This window comes from Macaca nemestrina, chromosome 1 (assembly GCF_043159975.1).
Source record: "Macaca nemestrina isolate mMacNem1 chromosome 1, mMacNem.hap1, whole genome shotgun sequence".
In the NCBI taxonomy this organism is placed as follows: Eukaryota; Metazoa; Chordata; class Mammalia; order Primates; family Cercopithecidae; genus Macaca; species Macaca nemestrina.
In genome coordinates, this window is record NC_092125.1 from 232,125,406 (window position 1) to 232,152,818 (window position 27,413).

The 27,413-nt window shown below is 52.3% G+C and overlaps 1 protein-coding gene and 1 long non-coding RNA gene across 3 annotated transcripts in view; one reads left to right on the forward strand and one right to left on the reverse strand.

Annotated features, from left to right (window-relative positions):
• Nucleotides 1-8,102: 8,102 nt before the first annotated feature.
• On the reverse strand, nt 8,103-21,166 carry GNB1-DT (GNB1 divergent transcript). The gene is made up of 3 exons (XR_011607682.1): nt 21,108-21,166; nt 10,386-11,906; nt 8,103-9,907 (listed from the first exon to the last, which is right to left on the reverse strand). It is a non-coding gene; the product is annotated as a GNB1 divergent transcript (long non-coding RNA).
• LOC105496719 (G protein subunit beta 1) overlaps nt 10,837-27,413 on the forward strand; it is a 114,221-nt gene continuing 97,644 nt past the window's right edge. For both annotated transcript variants that reach the window (XM_011767292.2, XM_071067907.1), the window contains exon 1: nt 10,837-10,976. The gene's annotated coding sequence lies outside the window, so the exon portion shown is untranslated. The remainder of the gene's footprint in view (nt 10,977-27,413) is intronic.

Here is a 27,413-nt window from a genome sequence, read left to right on the forward strand (position 1 = left end):
ATCCCCTGAGCAGCCTAAGCTTCTCCCTCAAGCAGGGCCCTGGCAGGGGAGGCGAAGGGAGCTGGAGGCCAGGGCTGGTCCAGCAACCCCCGAATTCCCTGGATCCCTAGGTTCCCACCCACTCACCTCTGCTCCCACTCTGGGCACTGGAATGGGGTAGAAGCCTCCGTCATCCGTCATCCGGCACTGGCCAGTGTGGCTCACCTGTGCTGTCACCCACTCCCCAGCCCCAGGGACCCCACCCCAAGCACGTCTAGGCAGGTGGGTGACACCTCAGGTCAGGAGGCTTGGCCAGGCCAGGGAGGACATTGAGGGACCAAGAAAGAGTCTTCCTTTTTTTTTTTTTTTTGAGACAGGATCTGGCTCTGTCACCCAGGCTGGCGTGCAGTGGCTCAACCACAGCTCACTGCAGACTCCTCAACTTCCCAGGCTCAAGCGATCCTCCCACCTCAGCCTCCTGAGTAGCTAGGACTACAGGCACATGCCACCATGCCCAGCTAATTTTTGTATTTTTTGCGGGGCATGCTGGCTCACACCTGTAATCCCAGCAGTTTGGCCAAGGTGGGTGGATTACTTGAGGTCAGGAGTTCGAGACCAGCCTGGACAACGTGGTGAAATCCTGTCTCTACTAAAAATACAAAAATTAGCCAGGTGTAGTGGCACATGCCTGTAATCTCAGCTACTCAGGAGGCTGAGGCAGGAGAATTGCTTGAACCTGGGAGGTGAAGGTTGCAATGAGCTGAGATTGCGCCACTGCATTCCAGCCTGGGCAACAAGAATGAAACTCAGTCTCAAAAAAAAAAAAAAAAAAAATTGGTTTCATTTTTTGTAGAGATGGAGTTTCACTATATTGCCCAGGCTGGTTTCAAACTCCTGGGCTCAAGCAATCTGCCTGCCTCTGCCTCCCAAGGTACTGGGATTACAGGCGTGAGCCACCGCGCCCCAGAAGAGGTCTTGAGGGTTCAGAGCCCCAAGGCCCAGCTGGGGTGGCTGCCTCCAAGATGGCCCTCCTCACCCTCCAGGCCCTGCCCACTGGGTTCCCTCTCTCAGACCCCCACTTTCTGGGCACTGAGGGTCTTGCGTCCCCGTTTCTGTCTGCTCATGTCTCAGATGCCTACGTAGGCCACCTTGCTCTCTTGTCTGTGTGTAGGTGTTGGGGGGTGGGTGTGGGCCGCTCTGACTGTCTGTCTCTCTGGGTCACTGCGCCACCTTCTCCCTTCATCTCACCAGGATGTGTGCAGGGCATTGTGCCCGCCACACTCTCAGCCTGAGGATGCTGGTGGCCTGTGGGAGGCCAAGGAGACCCCAGAGAACAGCTGCAGCCTTCCTGCCAAGGGGGCCGCCCAGCCCCGGCAGGAAATGGGGCTGGGGGCTGGGTGGTTGGGAGCTCTGACTGTCCCTCCGAGTCACAGAGGACTTGCAGATGGTGGCGTTGTGCTCCCACGATGACCCCCACCCCAGAAGATGCCCTGGAGCACGCCGTGGGGCCAGAGGGAGAGTGGAGGCCTGAGCCTGCTCCACCCCCGTGGGCTCTGCCCACAGCCTCCGGGTTCAGGCTGGGTCAGGCCAAGGGTGGGGCCGCCTGACCTCAGTGAGGGGTGGCCAGGCCCCTGGGCTTGAGTTTCTGTCACCTGTCCCTTCCCAGGGCAGACTGGGCACTTTGAGGAGCCACTGTCTCAGAGCTGCCCAGGCTGACCCTGCCCGGGTCACACCCCCACTCTCACCAGGGTCAGGCCCAGGGCTCCCTGAAACTGCAGCCAGAGCTACAGCATGGGTCCAACCAACTGTCCCATGTCCTTGACCTCACCATGGGTGAAAGCAACCATCTAAATGTCCTTGATGTCACCAACCAACAGAAGCTTTGGGTATAAGTAGGCCAGCTGTTGCTTAGCTGCTGGTTTTTAGCCATGAGGTAGTAGGTGGGGACACCTATGCATTTTCCCCATGTCCAGCAACCTCCGCTCCCCCTGGTGACAACCCTGCCTTTGTGTTGAGAGCCACTAACTACCGTTGGAGCCACAGGAAATCTGAGTGAAGCCTGTCAGAGTCTTCCTGGGGTCAACATCCAGATAGCCAAGTCTTCTGAGCAGCCCAACTGCTGAGGTGGGGATGACGGGGCAGTGGGGCCCTACCCAGCAGAGAAAGGAGGAGGTGCCATATGGGGACACAGAGCCATGGGTGGGTGGGCAGGGGGAGAGCCCGACAGCCTCACCTGGATCCAGCTAGGCCTGAGGCTCAGCTGTCTACTCATGACTCGTATTCACTGAGCTAGTCAATTGCCTCTTTTCATGCAAGCCGGCTTCAGCTTCTACCGCTTGCTACAGTGACTCCTGACTGACCCAGCTCGCATGTGTGTGCATATGTGTTTATACCAAGCTTATGTGTGTGCACATGCATGTATACTAGCTGGTGTGCATGCAAACGTGTGTATACCCAGCTCATGTGTGTTTGCACATATGTATGTATACCTAGTTTGAGTGTGTCCATGTGTGTATACCCAGCTTGGTTGTACATGCATACCCAGCTCGTGTGTGTGCATACATGCATGTATACTCAACTCGAGTGTGTCTGTACACATGCACATATACCATCTGGTGTGCATGTACATGTGAGTATACCGTTTGGGTGTGCATGTACATGTGTGTATATCCAACTCATGTGTGTGCATGCACATTTACCAGCTCCAGTGCTTTTGCACACATGCATGTATACCCAGTTTGGGTGTTTGCACATGCTCAATTCATGTGTGCATGTACATGGGGGTATACCCAGCTCTTGTGTGTGCACATGCATGTACACCAGCTGATGAGCATGTACATGCACATATACCCAGCTCATAGGTGCATGCACATGTGTATATACCCATGCTGGGTGTATATGTACATGCATGTATACCCAGCTCGTGTTTGTCCACATGCATGTATACCTAGCTTGGGTGTGTGTATACACCCAGCTCGTGTATGTACATGTGTGCATATCCAGCTTGTGTGTGCACGTGTATATACAAAGCTCATGTGTGTTTGTTCACATGCACATATACCCACCTTGGGTGTGCACACACATGTGCATATACCCAGCTCCCATGTGTGCACACATGCATATATACTCAGATTGTGAATGTATGTGCACATGCACACATACCCGTCTGTGCACAGCTTCTGGGTCTACAGGCAGGGGACGATGCTGTTTCCATTCATGGTTGCATCTTTCACTGTTAGGGAGGTTTGTGGAGTTTTTCTTTGTTTTTGAGACAAGGTCTCCCTCTATCACCCAGGTTTGAGTGCTGTGGCGTGATGATGGCTCACTGCAGCCTCAACCTCCCCGGCCCAAGCCATCCTCCCACCTCAGCCTCCTGAGTGGGTGGTACCATAAGCACAAGATATCATGCCTGGCGAATTTTTTTATTTTTAGCAGAGATGGATTCTCATTATGTTGGTCTCAAACTCCTGGTCTGAAGCAATCCTCCGGCCTCAGTCTCCTAAAGAGCTGGGATTATAGGCATGAACCATGGCACCCAGCCAAGAGGTTTGCTTTTTTTTTTTTTTTTTTTGAGACGGAGTTTCACTCTTGTTGCCCAGGCTGGAGTGCAATGGCGCAATGTCGGCTCACTACAACCTCCGCCTCCCCGGTTCGAGCGATTCTCCTGCCTCAGTCTTCCAAGTAGCTGGGATTACAGGCATGCACCACCACGCCCAGCTAATTTTGTATTTTTAGTAGAGATGGGGTTTCTCCATGTTGGTCAGGCTGGTCTCAAACTCCCGACCTCAGGTGATCCGTCCGCTTCGGCCTCCCAAAGTGCTGAGACTGCAGGCGTGAGCCACCACGCATGGCCGAGGTTTGTATTTTAAACAAAAGGTCTGTTACTCCTTGAATGGGGACGACATTGAAAAGTCCCTTGGCCGGGTGTGCTGGCTCACACCTGTAATCCCAGCACTTTGGGAGGCCGGGGTTGGGGGGGGGGGTGGATCACGAGGTCAGGAGTTCGAGAACAGCCTGACCAACATGGTGAAACTCCATCTCTACTAAAAATAAACAAAAAACAAAACAAAACAAAAACCGAAAAGTAGCTGAGTGTGGTGGCAGGTGCCTGTAATTCCAGCTACTCAGGAGGCTGAGGCAGGAGAATCACTTGAACCCGCGAGGCAGAGATTGCAGTGAGCTGAGATTGCGCCACTGCACTCCAGCCTGGGTAACGCAGCGAGACTCCGTCAAAAAAAAAAAAAAAAAAAAAAAAAAGAAGAAAAGGAAAGAAAAGAAAAAGCCCCTCGTTGACTGGGCATGGTGGTTCACACCTGTAATCCTAGCACTTTGGGAGGCCAAGGTGGGCAGATCACGAGGCCAGGAGTTTGAGACCAGCCTGGCCAGTATACATGGTATACCCACATGTACATGCACACATGAATTGAGCATGTGCAAACATCCAAACTGGGTATACATGCGTGTACATGCACAGTAGATGGTACACATGCATGTGTGCAAACACACTGGAGCTGGTAAATGTGCATGCACACACACGAGTTGGATGTACACACATGTACATGCACACCTAAACGGTATACTCATGTGTACATGCACACCAGATGGTATATGTGCATGTGTACAGACACACTCGAGCTGGGTATACATGCATGTATGCACACACAAGCTGGGTATCAAACCCCGTCTCTACTAAAAATACAAAAATTAGCCGGGCCATGGTGGTGCCCCCCTGTAGTCCCAGCTCCTCGGGAGGCTGAAGCAGGAGAATTGCTGGAACCCGGGAGGTGGAAGTTGCAGTGAGCCGAGATTGTGCCACTGCACTCCAGCCTGGGCAGCAGAGCGAGACTCCGTCTCAAAAACAAAAACAAAAACAAAAGTCCCTCATTTAGGTTCATCTGTGGCACTCAGGGCCACTGGACAGAGCCAGGATTTCTATCTGTGTGTGTGCAGTTCCGGGATTCTGCAGTGAGGTCAGATGGGCCCATGATAAAGGCCTCTAAGGAGAAAGGTGAATTCTTCCATTGCCTGCAGGGGAGGCAGGGTCTGGGTCTTGCCAGGCCTTTACTGGAACTGGTGGTCTAAGCTACGCATCTGCCTCTGCGAGTGTCAGCCCAGCTGGGGCCGCTCACCAGAGTGACAGGAGGCCACCTGAGATTTCCCCGGGGATTCTAGTCCAACGCTAGCAGGGAGAGGAAACATGCCCCTCAATGCATCTGCTCACTTACACCATCACCTCCTCCACCCCCCAGCAGACACCAATTCCCCCGTATGTGCACATGTGTATATACCCAGCTCATGTGTTTGTGCACATGCATGTACACCCAGCTTGGGTGTGCCTGCACGTGTGCCCAAGAAGGATGTGCAATTCATGATTCATGACCACAGGCTGGTGGCCAGGGGGGTCGGGGGTGAGTAGCATGGTGGGGAGCTTCGGAACAAGGGACGGGTCCTGGTCGGGTACAGAGGCCAACTCCCTACACCTGCAAGACAGGGTCCAGGGGGCTACAGCCAGCCTCCTCCCAGAGGCCCCCAAGGCCCGGCATTCACTCTGCCTGCCACACTAGCCTCCTGGGCCATGATGTCTGTGACTTTGCAGGGCAGTGACCCTCCCAGCTCTGCCAGCCACTCATTCACTAGCCACAGCAGCTGTCCTCACTTTGTGCCTGGCTCTGCTGCGGTGACACCTCCTCACTGGCCACTCCCCATGAAGCTGGGCACCAGGGCCCTACTCAACCCCTCAAGCAGAGCTGCCCTGCTCTGGTCTCAGGGCCAGGGCCTGGTGCTAAACCTGCCCTGGCACCCAGTGGGCATCGGCAGGTGTGTGCTGAGGGTTAGAGAGGTGCCGTGGCCCCATTCCTCCACCAGCCCCTGCCTTTGAAAGCTGCAGGAGCGGCCGGGCGCGGTGGCTCAAGCCTGTAATCCCAGCACTTTGGGAGGCCAAGACGGGCGGATCACGAGGTCAGGAGATCGAGACCATCCTGGCTAACACAGTGAAACCCCATCTCTACTAAAAAATACAAAAAAATAGCCGGGCGAGGTGGCGGGCGCCTGTAGTCCCAGCTACTCGGGAGGCTGAGGCAGGAGAATGGCGTAAACCCGGGAGGCAGAGCTTGCAGTGAGCTGAGATCCGGCCACTGCACTCCAGCCTGGGACACAGAGCCAGACTCCATCTCAAAAAAAAAAAAAAAAAAAAAAAAAAAAGCTGCAGGAGCTAATTAGGGCTTTCTTCTTGATCACCTACATTCTGCACCCCCGGGCACCGTCACGATGCGCTCCTCTCTCCCTCCCTCTCCATTCTGTCCTTTGGGGCCTGGATCTCACTGGAAGTGAACACGATGGCAGAGGGCCGTGTGGTGGAGAACCTCACAGCGCTGGTAGGAGGAGGACAGATGCCCTGCAGGAGCCTAGAGCCCAGGGCAAGACAAAGGGACCTCTCCTGCCAAAGCTGGAAATCTACAAATGTCTCCTGCAGCTCCGAGACCCCTCAAAGCTTGGCTGGAGCGCAGCGCCCGGGGAGCGCACAGAGGTGGAGCTGCGGGTCCTGTCACGTGCACAGATTGAATAATTCAGATTTAAAAGACCTACTTTTCCATTAGACCATTTCCTGCTGAGGAGCAGGTGGGGGTGGGGCATCTGAATTGTGTCTCCCGCTCCCAGGGGTTTTAGAGAAGGCCTGGTGTGGAGCCAGTATCAGGGCAGCCACCTCCGCCCTGGGGCCCAGCTCAGTCCTGCCCTGGGTTAGGCACAGCTGACCGGGTATGGCTCTGGACTTAGGGACCCAGAGCTGACTGGGTGTGGCTCTGGACTCAGGAACCCAGGCTGATCTCTGAGATCCTTGCAGAGAAGGGAGTGTTACTGGGAAGCGTTTGCTCTGCCAGGGAGAGGGTGGGGCGGTAGGTGAGGGCCAAAAGACACAAGAGGCCTGGGCTGAAAGGAATGGAGGTGGGGAAGGGAGGGCAGGTCTGAGCCCGGCTCTAGACCCCCCGGGCCACCAAGGGCTCGGGTGTTTCTTATCTCTAGGGATGGGCTCTAGCTGGAGGCGAGAAGCATCTTTGCGGTCACACCCGTACTCAGGGCAGACGCCCCTACCTTCCAGGGACTGTGTACTGCAGAGCTCAGCCCCAGGCTGCAGTAAGGACCTAGGAGTAAGCACCTGGGCCCCTGCTCCTTCCCTCCCTCCTTCCTCTCAACTTTGCCTTCCATAAACCATCAAATAGGATTTCTGCCTGGACTATGGGGCAAGTTCCAGGGACAGCCCTGCCTCACCATGACGACCTACAGATAAGCTGGAGGTGCTGGGGCTGCACCCTGCCCCTTGGATATGGCTAAGGCAGGCACTGGCCTGGCGTCCTCCTGTGTGGCCTTCCTCCATGGCCTTGGCTGTAACGAGATGGGCTGACCAGTCTGATGGTGGCCTGTGGGACAAGGGAGCCCCAGAGCACAGCCCTGCCACTGCCCAGTCTGGCCCGCAGTGTGGTGGCCACTCCTCCTGAGGCTCCTCCATGGCCCTGGGCCAGGCTTGCAGGGACGTTCCGGGGCCCCTCCCATCCCACAGCTGCTGGAAGGTCTCTGGTGACAAACGGCTGCCGCCTCAGCCTCCTCTCCCTGCTCCTCAGTTCCACTTTTTTTTCTTTTTGAGACGGAGTCTCGCTCTGTCACCCTGGCTGGAGTGCAGTGGCGCGATCTCGACTCACTGCAAGCTCCGTCTCCCGGGTTCCCGCCATTCTCCTGCCTCAGCTTCCTGAGGAGCTGGGACTACAGGCGCCCGCCACCTCGCCCGGCTAAGTTTTTGTATTTTTAGTAGAGACGGGGTTTCACTGTGTTACCCAGGATGGTCTCGATCTCCTGACCTCGTGATCCGCCCGCCTCAGCCTCCCAAAGTGTTGTGATTACAGGCTTGAGCCACCGCGCCCGGCCTAGTTCCACTTTTAACTCAGGTGGGCACTGAAGGCTGGTATTAGGCCTGCCAGATTCTGAGGGCCGCCTCTAACCCACCTGCCAATGTGCAGAACACCATCCGCCGACTGACTTTGCATCGTCCCTCGGCCCGTGATGTGCCCCATGCTCCACCCGCCTCTCGAGTGTCCAAGCAGAGAAGCCCTCCTGCAGGGGCCCGGCTCAGGTTCCTCGCGCCCTGCCCTTGTTCTGGCCCAGGTGATGGTTCTGCCCCTCCTGATCTCTTGCTCCGGGCTCTGGTCCCTGTGCTGGCTTGCATCTTCCTCACTCAGAACTCAGAGCATCAGCCACACCAGCTGTTCTCTGATGACCCACTGTGTGCCTGGCACCACGCTGGGCTGGTGGAGCAGCCGTAAGAGTGGGCTTCACAGGGCTCACACGGCAACAGGGGGAGGGCCCAGAGAAGGCAGCCAGGAAGAAACCACAGGAGAAACCAGCAAGGTAGCTGGGAGGGATGGTCAGGGCTGGGGAGACATCTCCATGGAGGTGACACCCGCAAAGGCCTGAACTACACGAGGTTATGGGGAGACTGTCCCAGGCAGATAGAGCCACTGGGCCAAAGGCTGGAGCGTGGAATTCGGTGGTGTCAGGGAGCATCAAGGAGCCAGCATCTGGACAGTGGGGAGGGGAGGAGGGGCCTGGACCCTGCGGAGAGAGTGGGTGATGGGAACTGTCAATGCTTTCAGTGATATGATTGACAATTCAGCCCGTGTGCGCAGTGGCTCCTGCCTGTGATCCCAGCCCTTTGGAAGGCTGAGGTGGGAGGACTGCTTGAGCCCAGGAGTTTGAGACCAGCCTGAGCAACACAGGGAGACCCTCATCTCAAAAAAAAAAAAACCAAAAAAAAAAAACCTCCCAAAAAACCCTAAAAATAAATAAATAAAATAAAACTTCAAAACATTTCACTGGGAATTCAGTCCTTGCTCAACTGTGCTAGGTAGGCAGGTGCCCCTGTGGGGATGGCACCTCGGTGGCCCAGTGGAGGTCAGAGGCCACACAGGGTGAGGAGTGGGTAGCATACAGTGGGGTGGAAGAGAGGATGAGAGACTGTTTACACAGGAGATAATCAGAGCCGGGTTCCTCACTCTCAAAGCAGGATGCCCCTCATTCGGAACAGGTTGAGCCCTGCAGTGGCAGCCTGGCATCAGAGTAAATGTGTGGCACCCAAGAAAATCATAGACAAAAACACCCATGAAACTGTGTGTATACGTATGTGTGGGAGCATGTACATAGATGTGCTCCCTTGCTCCACCAGCTGCAAGGACACCCCAGCAGCAATGAGCACACCCGGGGCCCCATCCTGGGCTCTGCACGACATTTTCCCACAGTGAACCAGGTTGCCAGCAGAAATAGCTGGGTTCAGGCTGGGGCAGGGAGAAGACGACAGGACCCTGGAGCATCCAGTGCCAGAAATAAAGGCCTCCGGGAATGCCGCGGACAAGTGAAGTGGGAGGGAGACAGAAGGGTGGGAAGGCATGGGTTCCCTGTCTGGTGGAGGCTCCCCGGGGGGGGGGGGGGAAGCGCGTGGCAGGGAGGGCAGGCGGCGGACCGCTTTCTCACACAAGCGCCATGCACGCAAAATGAGAAGGAAAACGCCAGTTGAGAGAGGCGGGTGGAATCCCAGGGTGTGGAGAGAGTAGGTGGGAAATAGGCGTTGGGGGTGGGGTGGCGTGGCCCCTTGAGGTTGTGGCCCTGGTTGAGGGGAGGCGCAGGGGATGAGGCTGGGTCTTTCTCCCTTTCCACTGTGCTGGTGCAGGCCTGGAGGAAAACGGACGCCAGGTTTGGTGTGGAAGGGGAGCTCGGAGGGGATGAAGGCCCAGGCGGGTGGAAGAGCAGGGCGCTGGCTGGGGAGGAGCAGAGTGCAGAAGCCGGGGGTGAGGGGCAGCCGGAGCTCAGCTGGAAAGACAGCAGGAGGCGGTGGGCGCAGGGGCGGCTTCCATGGACGTTCTGGAGGCTTCTGAGGACATCAAGCCTGGAAGCCAGGACATGTGGCCTTCTTGACTTCGTTCCCCTTCCTCACCTGGGGTCTCCGGTCCCCGCTGTCCACTGCTCAGCGGCTTGGGAGGGGTCCGCTGCCTCCGCTCCTGCCAGGCGGCCCTGCCCGCAGCAGCGAGAGGAGCCACGGGGCGCTGCCCTCCTCCGCAGCCCGAGGCCCACCTCACACGCACTGAGCCCACGCGCGGGTCTCTGCCCGCCAGCCCCGTCTGAGCTCGTCGCAGTCCCTGCTTGAGAGCCCGGGGGACATCTGCGCCTGCCCGGGACCCCGACCTGCTCGAGGGGCCCGGCGCCTCCTCTGCAGGCAACGACCTCGCCCGCGGTGCCCCTACTCGCCCCGTCCCCGGAGGGACCGCCCCCGCCCGCGGCCTTCCCCGCCCCGTCCCTTGAGTGACCCCCGCCCGCCGTTACCCAACCACCGCCCCCGGAGGAGCCCCCGCCCGCGGTTACCCAACCTTACGCTGTCCCCGGAGGGCTCCGCGCCAGTGTTCCCCCCGCCCCGTCCCGTCTCCGAGGGCCCACTGCCCCGGTCCCCATCCCGCTCGGTCCCCGTAGGGCCGGGCCGCCGGGGGGCTCTCCTGAGGCAGCGGTCCCGGAGGACAGACAGCAACACGGCCTCTTTAAGCCGCTCGGACACGCGCTCGGGCCAGTTGCGAGTTGCAAGCGCGCAGGCGTGCGCGTGCCCGTCGGGCCTAGCGAGCGCGCGCGACGCGCGACGTGCGTGGTGACGCGACGCGTGGGGTTTCCCGAGACTGCGGGCAGGGGCCCGCCGCGCCCATCCCGATGGCTGGAGGCGTCTGAGGGGCGGACGGAGGCGGCGGCGGCGGCGGCGGCGGCGGGAGCGGGAGCGGGAGCGGGCGCGGGCGGCGAGTGGGGAGCGGGGTCGGGAGTGGAGCAGCCGCCGCGGCGGGAGTGGACCGAGCCTTGCCGGTGCGCACCTGCCCGCAGCGCCCGCGGAGCGCGCAGCGCGGCCCGAGCGCGACGACCTCCCGAGCAGCGGCCGAGGCGGCGGTGCGGGCGCGTCAGGCCGCGACGAGGGCGCTGAGGTGAGCGCGGCAGCCCCCAGCCCCGGACTCGGCCTCAGTTCGTCCACCGGCCCGCCCAGGGGGCGCCCGCCCCGCCCCCACCGCACCCGCCGGCCGGGGCCGCGTCTTCCTGCCCCGCCCGGGTGCGGCGGGCGGCGGGCGGCGTCCGAAGGCGGGGGCCGGGAGCTGGGGTCCGAGGTTCGGGGTGCAGGGTCGGGGTCGAGGGCGGGGTCTCGGGCGAGGAGCCGGGGTCCGAGGCCCAGGGCTGGGGGCCGAGTTTCGGCCCCGGGGTGCGGGGCTGTGCGCGCCGCGGGAGCTTCCCGTGGCGGCGGCCGGGGCCTCGGGGGCGCGGGTCGGGCGGGGCCGGGCCCTGCGTGGGGAGCCGGACGTGGCGCTCGGGCCCTCGGCGCGAGAACAAAGGCCGGGCGGGCGTGCAGGCGGGGCGGTGTCGGCGCCCGGAGCCCCCGCGCGGGCCGCCTATCGGGGTGACTTTGAGGGCCGGGCGGCCGCAGGGGGCGAGCGCGGGGAAGGGGAACAATGAAATGGGGAAGCCGGGCCGCGCGCCGCGGGCGGAGTGGGGATTTAAAGCGGAAGCCGGGCGCGGCGTCGGGAAATGGGAAAATAACGGTTTCGGCCCTTTCGCTGTGCCGAGTCGCGGAGACGGCCGCGCTGTGGCCTCGCCCTTCTCCTGCCGAGGCCGGGGTCTGTCTGACGCCGGCGCCCGGCGCGTGTCGGCCGGGGGGTTGCGCGGACCCCGGCCCGGGCCCGCGAATGAATGGGCCCGGTGGCCGCGCCAAGATGGCGCTCCCGGCGGTGCCTTTGTGGGGCGGCCGCCGCCGCTCCGAGTTTCGGGGCCCGGTTTGCGATATTCCGAAGGCCCGAAGGTGGGGGAGAGGACAGGAAATAGCACAAAGGCTGGGTGTCTTCCTCCTGCCTGGATCGGCTTTTCGGCTGGAAGCGGGGTGGGGGTGGGGAGTGGGGAGCTGAAAATTCCACACGGCTGCCGGCTGAGGCTTTTGACTTTTAAGAACCTCCTATATTTTTCCCTGTCAATCGATAGTTGGTTCAAATGGTATTTTAACATTTCTTGTGTCTTTTAAATTACTTGGTTAGCATGCAGAAGCAGTATCAGTTTTGTTTGCTAAATTCATTTGCATGGAAGCCTTTTTTTTTTAAATAATAGAGATGGGATCTCTGTGTAAAAGAGATCCTGTTAACCAGGCTGGTCTCGAACTTTGGGGCTCAAGCGATCCTCCCGCCTCAGCCTCCCAAAGTGCTAGAATTAGAGGCCTGAGCCACCATGTCCATCCTGTCTTCATGGAAGGTTTTTGTTAGGATTGTGAAATGCATTTATTGAAGGAAAACGCCGATGTTAAAATTTGTGTTTTGAAAAGGGAGTTGGTGTGCATTTACAGTTAGGGTGTACAGTACTCGACTTATGGATAAACAGTGTAGAAATCTTAACCTACGGTTTTCGTTTGGGGAGCATTGGTTCATTGTATTTTCAGGTTGCTATCTATCTGATAACAGTAGTCTCAAATAGTATTAGGTGATTAAGCAGTTGCTGGTGAGATTATTAATTAAGAAAATATGAAGATTATTTTTCATGATTAGCAAATGGATGTATTAGTTTTGTGAAAAGTCCCAGTGAACCATGCATACTGAATAAGGCCTTTGGAGCAAGCATTGTTATCGATAAGGTTTCTGCATAAGTTATTTTCTAATCTGAAGTGGTAGTCTTTTGGGAGAGGGAGGAGCTGTTTATTGAATGTAAGGTTTTAATTTTCATGCTATTGAGATATATAGTTTATTCTGGATTCTTTGGGAAGGTATATATATCAAGAAAGTGAATAGGCGGTTCCTTCTTTCTTTGCTAACACTGGGTGCGTGGCTGGGGATGAAGCTGGTGCCACTGACATGGAGACAGGTCTGAGAGCCTCCCCAGGGTAGGACTGAGTGGTGGGTTTTGGCTTGGTTTATGGTAAGGCAGAACTTTATTATTATTATTATTTTTTGAGATGGAGTTTCGCTCTTGTTGCCCAGGCTGGAGTGCAATGGTGCGATCTCAGCTCATTGCAACCTCTGCCCCCCAGGTTCAAGTGATTCTCCTGCCTCAGCCTCCCGAGTAGCTGGGATTACAGCTACTGCCACCACACCCAGCTAATTTTTTGTATTTTTAGTAGAGATGGGGTTTCACTATGTTGGCCAAACTGGTCTTGAACTCCAGACCTCAGGTGATTCACCCACCTTGGTCTCCCAAAGTGCTGGGATTACAGGTGTGAGCCACCGCGCCCGATGGTTAAGGCGGAACTTTCTGACAGAGAGCTGCGCAGAAATGAACTGCAACTCCAAGGTCTACAGGCTCATCCTGTCAACCCTAGGGGAAGGCTGGACTGCCGGTGGTCCCAGGTTAGGAGCGTTTGGTTTCGTCAACACTGAAAGTCCCTTTTTTTTTTTCTTTCAGACATTGAGAGTTGGAAAACCAGTTAAGTTCTGAGGTGCCTGTGCCCCCTCCCAGTTAAGCACGCACTGCCCAGGCCCAGTGTGAGGATGACATTTCATCTTCTGCTGGAACCTTTCAAGATGAGTTTTATAGAGGAAACTGTTCCAACATTAAATTTCAGCTCAGAATTAACTTTCTCAAAAGAGCACATCCACTGGACAAAAGCTGTTTCTCTCGCATAATCTGAATTTATGGCACAGCCATAGTTATCTCATCAGACAAGTGCTGACAGTGCTCTTCAGTGATACCTTTAAAATGTTTTTCTTTTTCTTCGATATCTTCAGTTAATTGTGTTTTTGGGGGGGTGGGAGAGTTGAAGTAAATTTTCTCAGGTTTAATTTTGATCTTAGAAGATTCCAGAGGCTGCAGAATAGTGTGTTTTTTGTTGTCGTTTGTTTTTAAGCTTAAAACCCACTGGGTGTGGTGGCTCACGCCTGTAATCCCAGCACTTTGGGAGGTGGGGAGGATCACATGAGGCCAGGAGTTTGAGGCCAGTCTGGCCAATATGGTGTGACCCTGTATCTACTAAAAATATAAAAATTGGCGGGACGCGGTGGCTCACGCCTGTAATCCCAGCACTTTGGGCGGCTGAGGCGGGTGGATCACGAGGTCAGGAGATGGAGACCATCCTGGCTAACACGGTGAAAACCCGTCTCTACTAAAAATAGAAAAAATTAGCCGGGCGTGGTGGCGGGTGCCTGTGGTCCCAGCTACTCGGGAGGCTGAGGCAGGAGAATGGTGTGAACCCGGGAGGTGGAGCTTGCAGTGATCCAAGATCGCGCCACTGCACTCTAGCCTGGGCAACCGATCCAGACTCGTCTCAAACAAACAAACAAAAAGCCGGGCGTGGTGGTGGGCGCCTGTAATCCCAGCTACTCAGGAGGCTTAGGCAGGGGAATCGCTTGAACCCGGGAGGCAGGGATTGTGGTGAGCTGAGATTGCGCCGCTGCACTCCAGCCTGGGTGACAGAGTGAGACTGTCTCAAAAGAGTTAAACCTCTGTAAATCTTTTTTATGCCCAATGACTTCGGTTTCAAAGCTTGTACCATGTAGGTAGATTTATATTGATCACTTGAGAAATAGAATTTGAGGAGTTAATTTATTTCTCAAAGGAGGTGTTGTACTATCCTGCAAAAGTACCAGAGCTTTGTTCTCTTCCCTTTGCTTTGTTAAAAATTTTCTGTGTCTTTTGGTTCATTTTCTGTGTGTGTTGGTCCACTGGAAAAGTTGTAGCTTTGTAGCTAAATACCGCTTTGATTAAAGGATGAAAAAGGTCTTCAGGGCATCTGTAGACTCATCTACCATCAGTTGACTTTTTGTAGCTAATACTTTAATGAATAACGTTGATTTTATTTTAGAAGTGCAGTGTTGGCATTTATTGTAGTTTTGTCGTTGGATTGTTTGTCTCTGCCCAAAAGATTTGGCTCATGTTGGTCCCTAAATTGGATTACATTCTTACTGTCTGTGACTTTGGCTTTAGCATTAGTGGATTGGTAATAGATATTCTCAATTTTTAAATCTGGCTTGACCATATGGCAGGCCATGTTATTTTGAAACCCCTATTTAGTGTAAGTCTCATAAGACATGTAACACAAATTTTTAGAAAATTTTAAACTGGTTTGGCTGGGCGTGGTGGCTCATGCCTGTAATCCCAGCACTTTGGGAGGCCGAGGCAGGTGGATCATGAGGTCAGGAAATTGAGACTACCCTGGCTGACACGGTGAAACCCCAACTAAAAATACAAAAAATTAGCTTAGTGTGGTGGTGGGCACGTGTAATCCCAGCTACTTGGGAGGCTGAGGCCGGAGAATGGCGTGACCCGGGAGGCAGAGGTTGCAGTGAGCCGAGATCGCGCCAGTGCACTCCAGCCTGGGCGACAGTGTGACTCCGTCTCAAAAAAAAAAAAATTTTAAACCGGTGTTTAAATTCTGATTTCAGGTTTGCGTTTGTTAAGAGTGGTTGGAGAGATTATGAAGTAGGCAATTCAGTTAAGTGTTTGGTTTAGGAACATAGAATGAGGAGATAAAATAGATTTAAAATGGAAACTATCAGAAATAGTTGATGAAACTGCAGTGTTCAACGTTACTGAAAGAAAAAGCAGGACAAACACATATGGGAGTGTGTATGAAGAGAAAGAGAAATACAACATCACATCAGCTACTCTGGGAGAGGGAGGGAGCACTGCCTCTTTTTTTCTTTTTTTTTTTTTTTTTTTTTTTTTTTTTTTTGAGACGGAGTCTCGCTCTGTCACCCAGGCTGGAGTGCAGTGGCTGGATCTCAGCTCGCTGCAAGCTCCGCCTCCCGGGTTCGCGCCATTCTCCTGCCTCAGCCTCCCAAGTAGCTGGGACTACAGGCGCCTGCCACCTCGCCCGGCTAAGTTTTTGTATTTTTAGTAGAGACGGGGTTTCACTGTGTTAGCCAGGATGGTCTCGATCTCCTGACCTCGTGAACCGCCCGTCTCGGCCTCCCAAAGTGCTGGGATTACAGGCTTGAGCCACCGTGCCCGGCCACTGCCTCTTTCAAAGCTGTGTATTTTGTTCCAGAATTTTGATTGAAGAAATATAGACAATCTATAGACATTTGAGTTTGCTAGTGGATTAGTGGAATGCTGAAAGCTTTTTTTGTTTTGAGACAGAGTCTCACTCAGCCGCCCAGGCTGGAGTGTAGTGGCGCAGTCTCAGCTCACTGCAACCACCGTCTCCCGGGTTCAGGTGATCCTCCAGTCTCAGCCTCCCGAGTAGCTGGGATTACAGGCACCCGCTGTCAAGCCCAGATAATTTTTTAAAATTTTATTTTAGTAGAGACAGGGTTTCACCATGTTGACCAGGCTGGTCTTGAACTCCTGACCTCAGGTGATCCGCCCGTCTCAGCCTCCCAAAGTGCTAGGATTACAGGTGTGAACCACTGCGTCCTGCCGGAATGCTGAAATTTTTTTTTTTTTAACCTTTTAGCCTCTTGTTTTTGTGGCAGTGCCTACCATTGGGTGCCATGGTAATCAGTGGAAATTACTCCTGGCTTTCAGTGGTAGAAAAGCTTTCTGTTTTATAGAGCAATGTTGCTTGCTTTCTTTTTTTTTTTTTTTTTTTTGAGACGGAGTCTCGCTCTGTCGCCCAGGCTGGAGTGCAGTGGCCGGATCTCAGCTCACTGCAAGCTCCACCTCCCGGGTTTACGCCATTCTCCTGCCTCAGCCTCCCGAGTAGCTGGGACTACAGGCGCCCGCCACCTCGCCCGGCTAAGTTTTACTATTTTTTAGTAGAGACGGGGTTTCACCGTGTCAGCCAGGATGGTCTCGATCTCCTGACCTCGTGATCCGCCCGTCTCGGCCTCCCAAAGTGCTGGGATTACAGGCTTGAGCCACCGCGCCCGGCCTGCTTGCTTTCTTTTTTTTAAGATTAAGTGAAAGTATTTCCTTATCTATGTCTTCTTAAATTAGAATTCTGAGGAAGACCCATTTTTTAAAAGTTAACTGATTAAAAAGACCAAATTAAGATTATCTAAGGCAATTCTTTTTTTTTTTTTTTTTTTTTTTTTTTTGAGATGGAGTTCCGTTCTTGTTGCCCATGCTGGAGTGCAATGGGGCGGTCTCCGCTCACTGCAATTTATGCCTCCCGGGTTCAAGTGATTCTCCTGCCTAGCAGCCTCCCAAGTAGCTGGGATTACAGGCGCCTGCCACCACACCCAGCTGATTTTTTTGTTTTTAGTAGAGATGGAGTTTCACCATGTTGGCCAGGCTGGTCTCCAACTCCTGACCTCAAGTGATCCGCCTGCCTCTGCTTCCCAAAGTGCTGGGATTACAGGTGTGAGCCACTGCGCCCAGTTTATCTAAGATAATTCTTAAGTTTATTCTGTTGAACCTATTTTACCATTGATAAAATAATGATTTGATCATTAGTTGCTCCAAGCTTACTAATGCATTTTATCAAGAGAGGACTTTATGTATTAATTCATTCACCTGTTAAAATTGGAATACTGGCCGGGCACGGTGGCTCACGCCTGTAATCCCAGCACTTTGGGAGGCAGAGACGGGCGGATCACGAGGTCAGGAGATCGAGACCATCCTGACTAACACGGTGAAACCCCGTCTCTACTAAAAATACAAAAAATTAGCCGGGTGTGGTGGTGGGCGCCTGTAGTCCCAGCTACTCGGGAGGCTGAGGCAGGAGAATGGTGTGAACCCGGGGGGCGGAGCTTGCAGTGAGTGGAGGTCTCGCCGCTGCACTCCTCCAGCCTGGAGGACAGAGGAAGACTCTGTCTCAAAAAAAAAAAAAAAAAAAAAAAAAAAAAGAATTGGAATACTAAGGGCATCAATGGAATGGAATGTATTCTTGTTTACTGGTGGGTAATCGTGTCTCCATGCACGTCTGTGTGCAGTCCTGTGGCACTTAGAAAATATATTCCCTATTGCCTATGTTGATTACAGACACTCAACTTCCCACCGAGTGTTGTAATTAATAAAACTTAAAAAAATTCTGGGCTGGGTGTGGTGGCTTACGCCTGTAATCCCAACACTTTTGGAGGCCAAGGTGAGTGGATCACCTGAGGTGGGGAGTTCGAGACCAGCCTGACCAACATGGAGAAACCCCGTCTCTACTAAAAATACAGAATTAGTTGGGCATGGTGGCACGTGCCTGTAATGTCATCTACTCGGGAGGCCAAGGCAAGAGAATCGCTTGAACCTGGGAGGTGGAGGTTGTGGTAAGCTGAGATTGTGCCATTGTACTCCAGCCTGGGCAACGGGTGAAACTCCGTCAAAAAAAAAAAAATTCTGGACACTTTCTAATTAGATGAGCATGTCAGAGAGTCTACAGTAGGTTTCAGAAGTTTGTCATAGGAATTTTAAAATAGTTCCTAAATTCTAGGGAGGGAGATAAATTCAGTGGTTTCCAAAAGGATTGGCACTAAGTTAGAGCCCAGCTCAGCTCTGTCACCTCACTGGCTGATTTGCAGTGTTAGGACTTTTATTCGCACTGAAAATCAAGATCAAGCCAACTTCTGCCTTTCCACAGGAGCTTTCTGTTCTCCCTGAGCCTGCCTTAATTTAGGTCACCTGCAGTGTTAGGACTTCTGTGTCTGTCCTCATCTGTGAAACAGGCATCCGAGAGCCGCCTTCATGGGGTCATTGTGAGGACTGAGTGAGTCTGGATGCGGGCACTGATAACAGAGCTGTGCAAGGGTTAGCCATTTCTGTTGCTGATGGCCTTTGTAAAAATTTCTTTTATGGCAAGGTTAAAAAATGTTGTTATAAGATGACAATGTACTGAGATTTTTCTTTCTTTCTCCATGGTTCCAGAAGAATATTAATTCAGGGTGGGGAACGTATATATTAGCTATCTTTGCAAATCCCTATCACTTATTTACTGCCTCACTTTCTTTTTTTTTCTTTTTTTGAGACGGAGTCTCACTCTGTAGCCCAGGCTGGAGTGTAATGGCGCTATCTCAGCTCCCTGCAAGCTCCGCCTCCTGGGTTCACACCATTCTCCTGCCTCAGCCTCCTGAGTAGCTGGGACTACAGGTGTCCGCCACCATGCCCGGCTACTTTTTTGTGTTTTTAGTAGAGATGGAGTTTCACCATGTGAGCCAGGATGGTCTCGATCTCCTGACCTTGTGATCCGCCCATCTTGGCCTCCCAAAATACTAGGATTACAGGCGTGAGCCACTGTGCCCAGCCTTTAGTGCCTTACTTTCTACTAAATCTTCTCTCACATCCTTGTCTTTTCTTGAAAGGTTTTGTTTCTTTTTATTTCTTTTTTTTTTGAGACAGGGTTTTGTTGTGTCACCCAGGCTGGAGTGTGGAATGTGATGGTATGATCATGGCTCACTGCAACCTGGACCTCCGGGGCTCATACAATCTTCCTGTCTCAGTCTCACAAGTAACTGGGACCACAGGCACATGCCACCTTGCCTAGCTAATTTTTTAAAATTGTTTGTAGAGACAGGGACAGGCTGGTCTCCAACTCCTGGGTTCAAGTGATTCTCCTGCCTTAGCCTCCCAAAGTGTTGGGATTATAGATGTGAGCCACAGCACCCTGGTCTTAAAGGCTTTCCTTTACCTTTGCAGAATAATCTTGAACTATGCCTCATTTTGAAAACTGGTAAGTTTTTGTCCTTTTTTTTGAGACGGAGTCTTGCCCTGTCGCCCAGGCTGGAGTGCAATGGCGTGATCTCGGCTCACTGCAACCTCTACCTCCTGGGTTCAAACGATTCTCCTGCCTCAGCCTCCAGAGTAGCTGGGATTACAGGCGCCCGCCACCACACCCAGCTAATTTTTGTATTTTTAGTAGAGATGGAGTTTCACCGTATTGGCCAGTCTGGTCTCGAACTCCTGACCTCACCCGCCTCGGCCTCCCAAAGTGCTGAGATTACAGGTGTGAGCCACCATGCCCTGCCCGTTTATGTTCATTTTTTAGAGAATTCTCCTCCCCCCATTTATGAAGCTAGAGTTTTTTGAATTGCACCAAAATTTGTTGACATCCGTTGATTTTTGCTGACTAGGGACAATAAATATTTTCTACTTATTTTTATAAACTGTAATACTGATTTGTTTATTTGTTTAACAGATGTTGACTTAGCACCTTCTCTCTCTCTCTTTTTTTTTTTTTTGAGATAGAGTCTTGCTCTGTCACCCAGGCTGGAGTGCAGTGGCGTGATCTCAGCTTACTGCAACCTCTGCCTCCCGGGTTCAGGCGCTTCTCTTTCCTCAGCCTCCCAAATAGTTGGGATTACAGGCACATGCCGCCACGCCTGGCAAATTTTTTTTTTTTTTTTTAAATCTTAGTAGAGATGGTGTTTCACCGTGTTGCCCATGCCGGTCTCGAACTCCTGAGCTCAGGCAATCCTCCCGCCTTGGCCTCCCAAAGTGCTAGGATTACAGGCGTGAGCCACCGTGCCCGGCCCCAACTTAGCACCTTACTGGGTCCTGAGGCAGTGAGCTGTAGTAGAAGGCACGTGATCCAGGGCCTTGCTGAATTCATGGTCTAATAGGGAGCCTGACACGCAGGCACAGAGCAGAGGGCATTGGCTGTGGCTCCCAGGGAGACCACCCTGTCCAGAGTTTAGTGGCAGCTTCTCATAGAAAAGCTTCAAGTTGAGACCTGAATTGGAGTCTGTCTGGCAGGCAGGTGGGGATGGAGGGGAGGAGTGTATCCTAGGCTGATGAGATGGTGTGTTTTTTATCCGGCAACCAACTGGTCTCCTTTACTGTCTCCAGCACCCAGCACAATGTGTGCCAGGTGATCAGTAATTATCCAGCGGGTAAGAGCACAGCACATCCAGGGACGGAAGTTCCAAAGGGCTAGCAGAGTGGTAAGAAGTGGAAGCCAAAAGGTTTAGAGCCTGGATAAAGAGCTTTTACCTTGAGGCCAGGCACAGTGGCTCACGCCTGTAATCCCACCACTTTGGGAGGCCAAGGCGGGCGGATCACTTGAGGTCAGGAGTTTGAGACCAGCCTGGCCAACATGGTGAAACCTCATCTCTACTAAACGTATAAAAATTAGCCAGGCATGGTGGTGCACACCTGTATTCTCAGCTGCTCATCAGGCTGAGGCACAAGGATGGCTTGAATCCGGGAGGCGGAGGTTGCAGTGACCCAAGATAACCCCAGCCTGGGTGACAGAGTGAGACTCAAAAAAGAAGAAAAAAATGAACTTTTACCTTGAGAGCTCCAGGAAGCCTTGGAAGAGTTGTAAGGAGATTGATCTGATGGGGATCATTACTTGGTAGTTGAACGTAGAGTGCTCAGGGGAGGGAGGGGACTCTGGTCAGTTGGCAAAGCTGGTGTAGAAAAGGAAAGGGGTCTGGAGCAGGGTGATGACTGATAAGACCTGGTGACCGAAGGGAAGGTGAGGGTGGCGAGAAAGATGTAAATGACCACAGGTTTCCATCTGCCCTCTGGGTAGCTGTGGGGCATGATGAGTTTAGTTTGTGCGTGTTGGGTTTGAGGAGTCTCTGAGGCATTCTCATGTTTTGCATCAAGGGTACAGCGGGCCTTATACTTTCTCCTCCCTGTCCTTGGAAAACTCTCCTCCTGGCTGTGTGTTTGCACAGTTCACTCCCTCTCTCCATTCAGGCCTTTGTTCATGTATCCCTTCCTCCGAGGGTGTGCTCTGATCTCATTGATCTCTGTTGCTTTACCCCACTCTGTCTTCATAGCCTGATACTGCTCTTCCCACTTGTTCTAAGCTCCATGGACACAGGCACTCTGGTTCCCTGCAGACCAGCCCCTGAAACAGTGCACAGTAAATGTGACGTGGTGACTCCTGTGCCTGTGAATGGGAGCTCTGGAGGATAGGTCTGGGTGGAGGCAGGCCTTGGGAGTCAGCAACATCTCGATGATGATCGAAGCCTTAGGAGCAGTGGTCACTTAGAGCAGTGGTTCTTCAAGTGTGGTCGTGGACCCCTAGGGGCTCCTGAGACCGTTTCAGGAATTCACTTGGTCAGAACTATTTTCTTTTTTTTTTTTTCTTTTTTTATTTTGAGACGGAGTCTTGCTCTGTCGCCCGGGCTGGAGTGCAGTGGCCGGCTCTCAGCTCACTGCAAGCTCCACCTCCCGGGTTCCCGCCATTCTCCTGCCTCAGCCTCCTGAGTAGCTGGGACTACAGGCGCCCGCCACCTCGCCCAGCTAGTTTTTGTATTTTTTAGTAGAGACGGGGTTTCACCGTGTTAGCCAGGATGGTCTCGATCTCCTGACCTTGTGATCCGCCCGCCTCGGCCTCCCAAAGTGCTGGGATGACAGGCTTGAGCCACCGTGCCCAGCCCGGTCAGAACTATTTTCATAATCATATTAAGATGTTATTTAACTTTTCATCGTGTTGACATTTCATTGATGCTGCAGAAGCAGTGGAGGATAAAACTCCTGGCTCCTTAGCACAACTCAAGGCTGTGGTACCAAACTAGTCTCAGCAGCCACTGTCACGGCACTCACAGTGCTCTTCACCGCCATGAACCCGCCGTGAAAGAAAACCCTGTTAATCTAATGTCCTTGGTGAAGCAATAAAAATTGACTGTATTAAACCTTATCCTTTGAAAATCTATCTTTGTAGTATTTTGTGTGATAAAATGAAAGTAGGTATAAAGCACAGTGAAATACAATAGCTGTCTCCAGGAGGAGTTGTGTAATTGAGTTGAAAGAATGGCGGACAGAAAACAACGGCTGTTTAGATTAGATGTGGATATTTGGCAGATACTATCTTGAAAATGAATGAAGTGAACGAGATACTTCAAGGAAAATAACTAACACTATTGTTGCCAGTAATAAAATTTGAGCTTTCAAAGGAACATTTTGGAAAACTTTGTTCTGCTACCATGAGCTTGACATCTTCCCAGTATTGATAGACTTTTCTTATAAGCTAGGTGATGATACTAATGAAATTTTAAAAATATGTAATGAAATGTGTCAGTATTTGGAAGATCTGCTTAATTCAGTGAACCTACATTTTCCTACATTGCCTGTAATCCCAGCACTTTGGGAGGCCGAGGCAGGCGGGTGACTGGAGGTCGGGAGTTCAAAACCAGTCTGGCCAACATGGTGAAACTCCATCTCTACTAAAAATACAAAAAAATTAGCTGGGCATTGTGGCATATGCCTGTAATCCCAGCTACTCAGGAAGCTGAGGCAGGAGAATCACTTGAACTTGGGAGGCAGAAGTTGCAGTGAGCCGAGATGGCGACACTGCGCTCCAGCCTGGGGGATAGAGCAAGGCTGCATCTCAAAAAATAAAATAAAATAAAATATAAAATAAAATAAAATAATTTTTTTTTTTTTTTTTTTTGAGGTGGAGTCTGGCACTCTTGCCCATACTGGAGTGCAGTGGCCCGATCTCGGCTCACTGCAAGCTCCGCCTCCTGGGTTCACGCCATTCTCCTGCCTCAGCCTCCCGAGTAGCTGGGACTACAGGCGCCCGCCACCTCGCCCGGCTAGTTTTTTTTGTATTTTTTAGTAGAGACGGGGTTTCACCGTGTTAGCCAGGATGGTCTCGATCTCCTGACCTCGTGATCCGCCCGTCTCGGCCTCCCAAAGTGCTGGGATTACAGGCTTGAGCCACCGGGCCCGGCCTTAAAATAAATTTTTGTTCTTGATTACAGCTCACACCTGTAATCCCAGTGCTTTGGGAGGCCAAGGCAGGAGGATAGCTTGAGGCCAAGAGTTTGAGACCAGCCTGGGCAACATAGTGAGACCCCATCTGTACAAAAAATTTGAAAATTAGCCAGGCATTCTGGTGTGTGCCTGTGGTCCCATCTACTGGGGAGGCTGAGGCAGGAGGATTGATTGAGCCTGGCAGGTTGAGGTTGCAGTGAGCTGTGGTTATACCATGGCACTCCAGCCTGGGTGACAGACTGAGACCCTATTTCTTTCTTTCTTTTTTTTTTTTTTGGAGACAGAGTCTTGCTCTGTTACCCAGGCTGGAGTACAGTGGCATGATCTTGGCTCACTGCAAGCTCCACCTCCCGGGTTCACGCTATTCTTCTGCCTCAGCCTCCTGAGTAGCCAGGACTACAGGCGCCCGCGACCACGCCTGGCTGATTTTTTGTATTTTTAGTAGAGATGGGGTTTCACTGTGTTAGCCAGGATGGTCTCGATCTCCTGACCTCGTGATCTGCACACCTTGGCCTCCCAAAGTGCTGGGATTACAGGCTTGAGCCACCGCGCCCGGCCAGCTGAGACCCTATTTCTTAAAAAAAAAAAAAACAAAAACCAAAAAAACACTCTTCTTTTTCTTTTAACTGCATATCTTTGTGAGACTGAATTTTCCTCATAGACTTCAGCTAAAACTGTGTTGCAGCAGGCTGAGAGCAGACATAGATGTGAAGATCCATTGCTTCCATTGAGGCAGACAATACAAATGTAAAATACAGCTTCTCACCAGATTATTTGTCTTAGAAAATAGTTGTTTTTTTTTTTTTTTTGTTTTTTTTTTGAGATGGAGTCTCGCTCTGCCGCCCAGGCAGGAGTGCAGTGGGTAGATCTCAGCTCACTGCAAGCTCCGCCTCCCGGGTTTACGCCATTCTCCTGCCTCAGCCTCCCGAGTAGCTGAGACTACAGGCGCCCATCACCTCGCCCGGCTAGTTTTTTGTATTTTTTAGTAGAGATGGGGTTTCACCGTGTTAGCCAGGATGGTCTTGATCTCCTGACCTCGTGATCCGCCCATCTCGGCCTCCCAAAGTGCTGGGATTACAGGCTTGAACCACCGCGCCCGGCCTTTTTTTTTTTGAGACGGAGTCTCGCTCTGTCCCCTGGGCTGGAGTGCAGTGGCATGATCTTGGCTCACTGCAAGGTCTGCCTCCTGGGTTCACACTGTTCTCCTGCCTCAGCCTCCCAAGTAACTGGGACTACAGGCGCCTGGCTAATTTTTTGTGTTTTTAGTAGAGATAGTGTTTCACCGTGTTAGCCAGGATGGTCTTGATCTCCTGACCTCCTGATCTGCCCGCTTCCCAAAGTGCTGGGATTACAGGCGAGCCACTGCACCCAGCCAAGAGAATAGTTATTCTTTATAAAAATGTTATGTATGGTAACATGCAGTGGGCTTATTTTCAAATCATTTAATAAACAATTTTAGAACATCTCAGTTTTAATTTATAGCATAGTAAATATCGATAGATCAAACCCTCATAAACAAAACCCCCTGGGGTCCTTAATAGTTGAGGATGTAGGGGGGCCTGAGCTGAAATATCTGAGCAGCGCTGGTTTAGAGAGTGGGCCAGGCCCAGGGCACCTGTGGGGACCAGAGAAGTTCTCAGCTGGAGGCAGGCACCCTGTCCCTGCCCCCATGTGCAGTACTATAGGATTGTGCCTTTTCCTGGGGAGGAGAACCGAGATTTGTCAGCGGTGAAGACCCATTGGTGTAGCGTGAGAAGAGGCCCTTGTATTAGGGATGTACAGAGGAAGAGAAACACATAAAGGAGTGACCAGACGTTGGGAGACCCAGCACTAGTGTCATGGAGCCTACAGAAGGTATTCTGGGCCGGGCGCGGTGGCTCAAGCCTGTAATCCCAGCACTTTGGGAGGCCGAGATGGGCGGATCATGAGGTCAGGAGATCGAGACCATCCTGGCTAATACGGTGAAACCCCCGTCTCTACTAAAAAATACAAAAAACTAGCCGGGCGAAGTGGCGGATGCCTGTAGTCCCAGCTACTCGGGAGACTGAGGCAGGAGAATGGCGTGAACCCGAGAGGAGGAGCTTGCAGTGAGCTGAGATCCGGCCACTGCACTCCAGCCTGGGTGACAGAGCGAGACTCCGTCTCAAAAAGAAAAAAAAAAAAAAAAAAGAATATTCTGAGAGCAGAGGGAATGGTCTGAAGTTGGAGCTGGATTCATCAGTGGTAGAGATTGCTGAGGGCCAGTGAGTTCCAGTGGGGTGAGGAGAGTCTTGTAGGAAAGTAGTCGGAGAGACAAGTGTGGGGCTGGGGAGGCTCTGTCTGCACGGATTTTAGATGGGAATACTGACAGGGCGGCGCCCATAAAGGGAAAGGGGAGAGATCTTTGGTAAAATACATATTCAGGGCCGAAGATGTGTCAAGGAGGGGCAGGTGATGGGCAGTGAATAAGATATGCTAACTTGCTTTGATGAGAGACACGTCACCTGTGAGACAATGGGAAAGGCTGTGTGCTGAAAAAGATGGTGGATGAGTCTGTTGTAGGGCTCTAGGCATTGCTGGTGCTTCCATGTTGAAAAGGATGGTGAAAACATTTGAGGAGAGAGTAGGAGGAGGTGAGAAGACAGACCAGACAGACATCTGGGAAAAGAGGGTTCCAGGCAGGAGAAGCCCCAAGTCAGGGCTGTGCTTGGACTTGGAATTGAAATAAGTCCTGGAAAATTGGTTAATCCCCACTTGGCATACATATTATGTGATTATGTGTTGGGAGAGGTACTTGAAGGTTTTCCTGTTGAAATAAATTCCCTACAACCTTGGCCTTCCAGTCCCTCTGCCTGACACTCCCATGGCAGTTGGCACACTTGCGTGTTGCCCTGTTGAAGATGCCTGTGCCATTAGCTTGCATTTGTTGGGTACCTTCCTTGCATCAGGCACCATGCTGAAAACTATGCTGTTCCTGCGTGGTCCTCACATCAGCTCTGATAGGTGCTGTTAATAGCTTCATCTTACAGATGACTGGATGTACAAGGAGATCAGGCAGCTGGCCCTGGTGACAGTGGAACCCATGTATGAACTCAGTTCTTGGATCATTGCTCCTGGAGCCTGTGCAGTATAGACCTGCCGACATGAGCTCTTTCTCCCCATTCATCTGAGAAGACTTCTGTGTCTGCATTTGCCTCTTCCTATGTTAGCAAAAGGAACATTTTTCCACTGGAAAACAGTTACTAACAGTTTTATCTTGTCAGGGGCTCCTTGTATTATACTTTCAAACATGCCTAAATCTTATAAAACTCAACACCCAGTTAATCTTGGTATCTGTTCTAGCCACTCTTATTGTTTTTCTCTTTTTAAACTTCCCAGTCTGTTTCCATTGCCTCCACCATCTATCCTGTCCTCTTTCTCTGGAGATCTTGTTCGTGTTGTCTCATTTTTGTTTTCAACTTTTTCATTTTGCTAATAAAAATGTCTAAGATGTTCATTGTAGTAAATTGGGGGTTGGGCATAGTGGCTCATGCCTGTAATCTTAACACTTTGGGAGGCTGAGGCAGAATCACTTGAGGCCAGGAGTTTGAGACCAGCCTGGGCAACACAGCTAGTCCCTGTCTCTGTTTTTTTTTTTAAATAAATACAATTTTATAAAAGAGGGAAATTAGGAACATACAGCAAAAATCTGTAATCTCTCGATCAGGAAATAACCACGTAAGATTATTATGTTTCTTCTAGCGTTCTGTATTTCTCATGCATGTGTGTGGAGATGTTTTTCCTCGGATTGGGGGTCCCACTCTGTGTGAGTGTGTGTGTTTTTTTTTTTTTTTTTTTGAGACAGAGGCTCACTTTATTGCCCAGGCTGGAGTGCAGAGGCACGA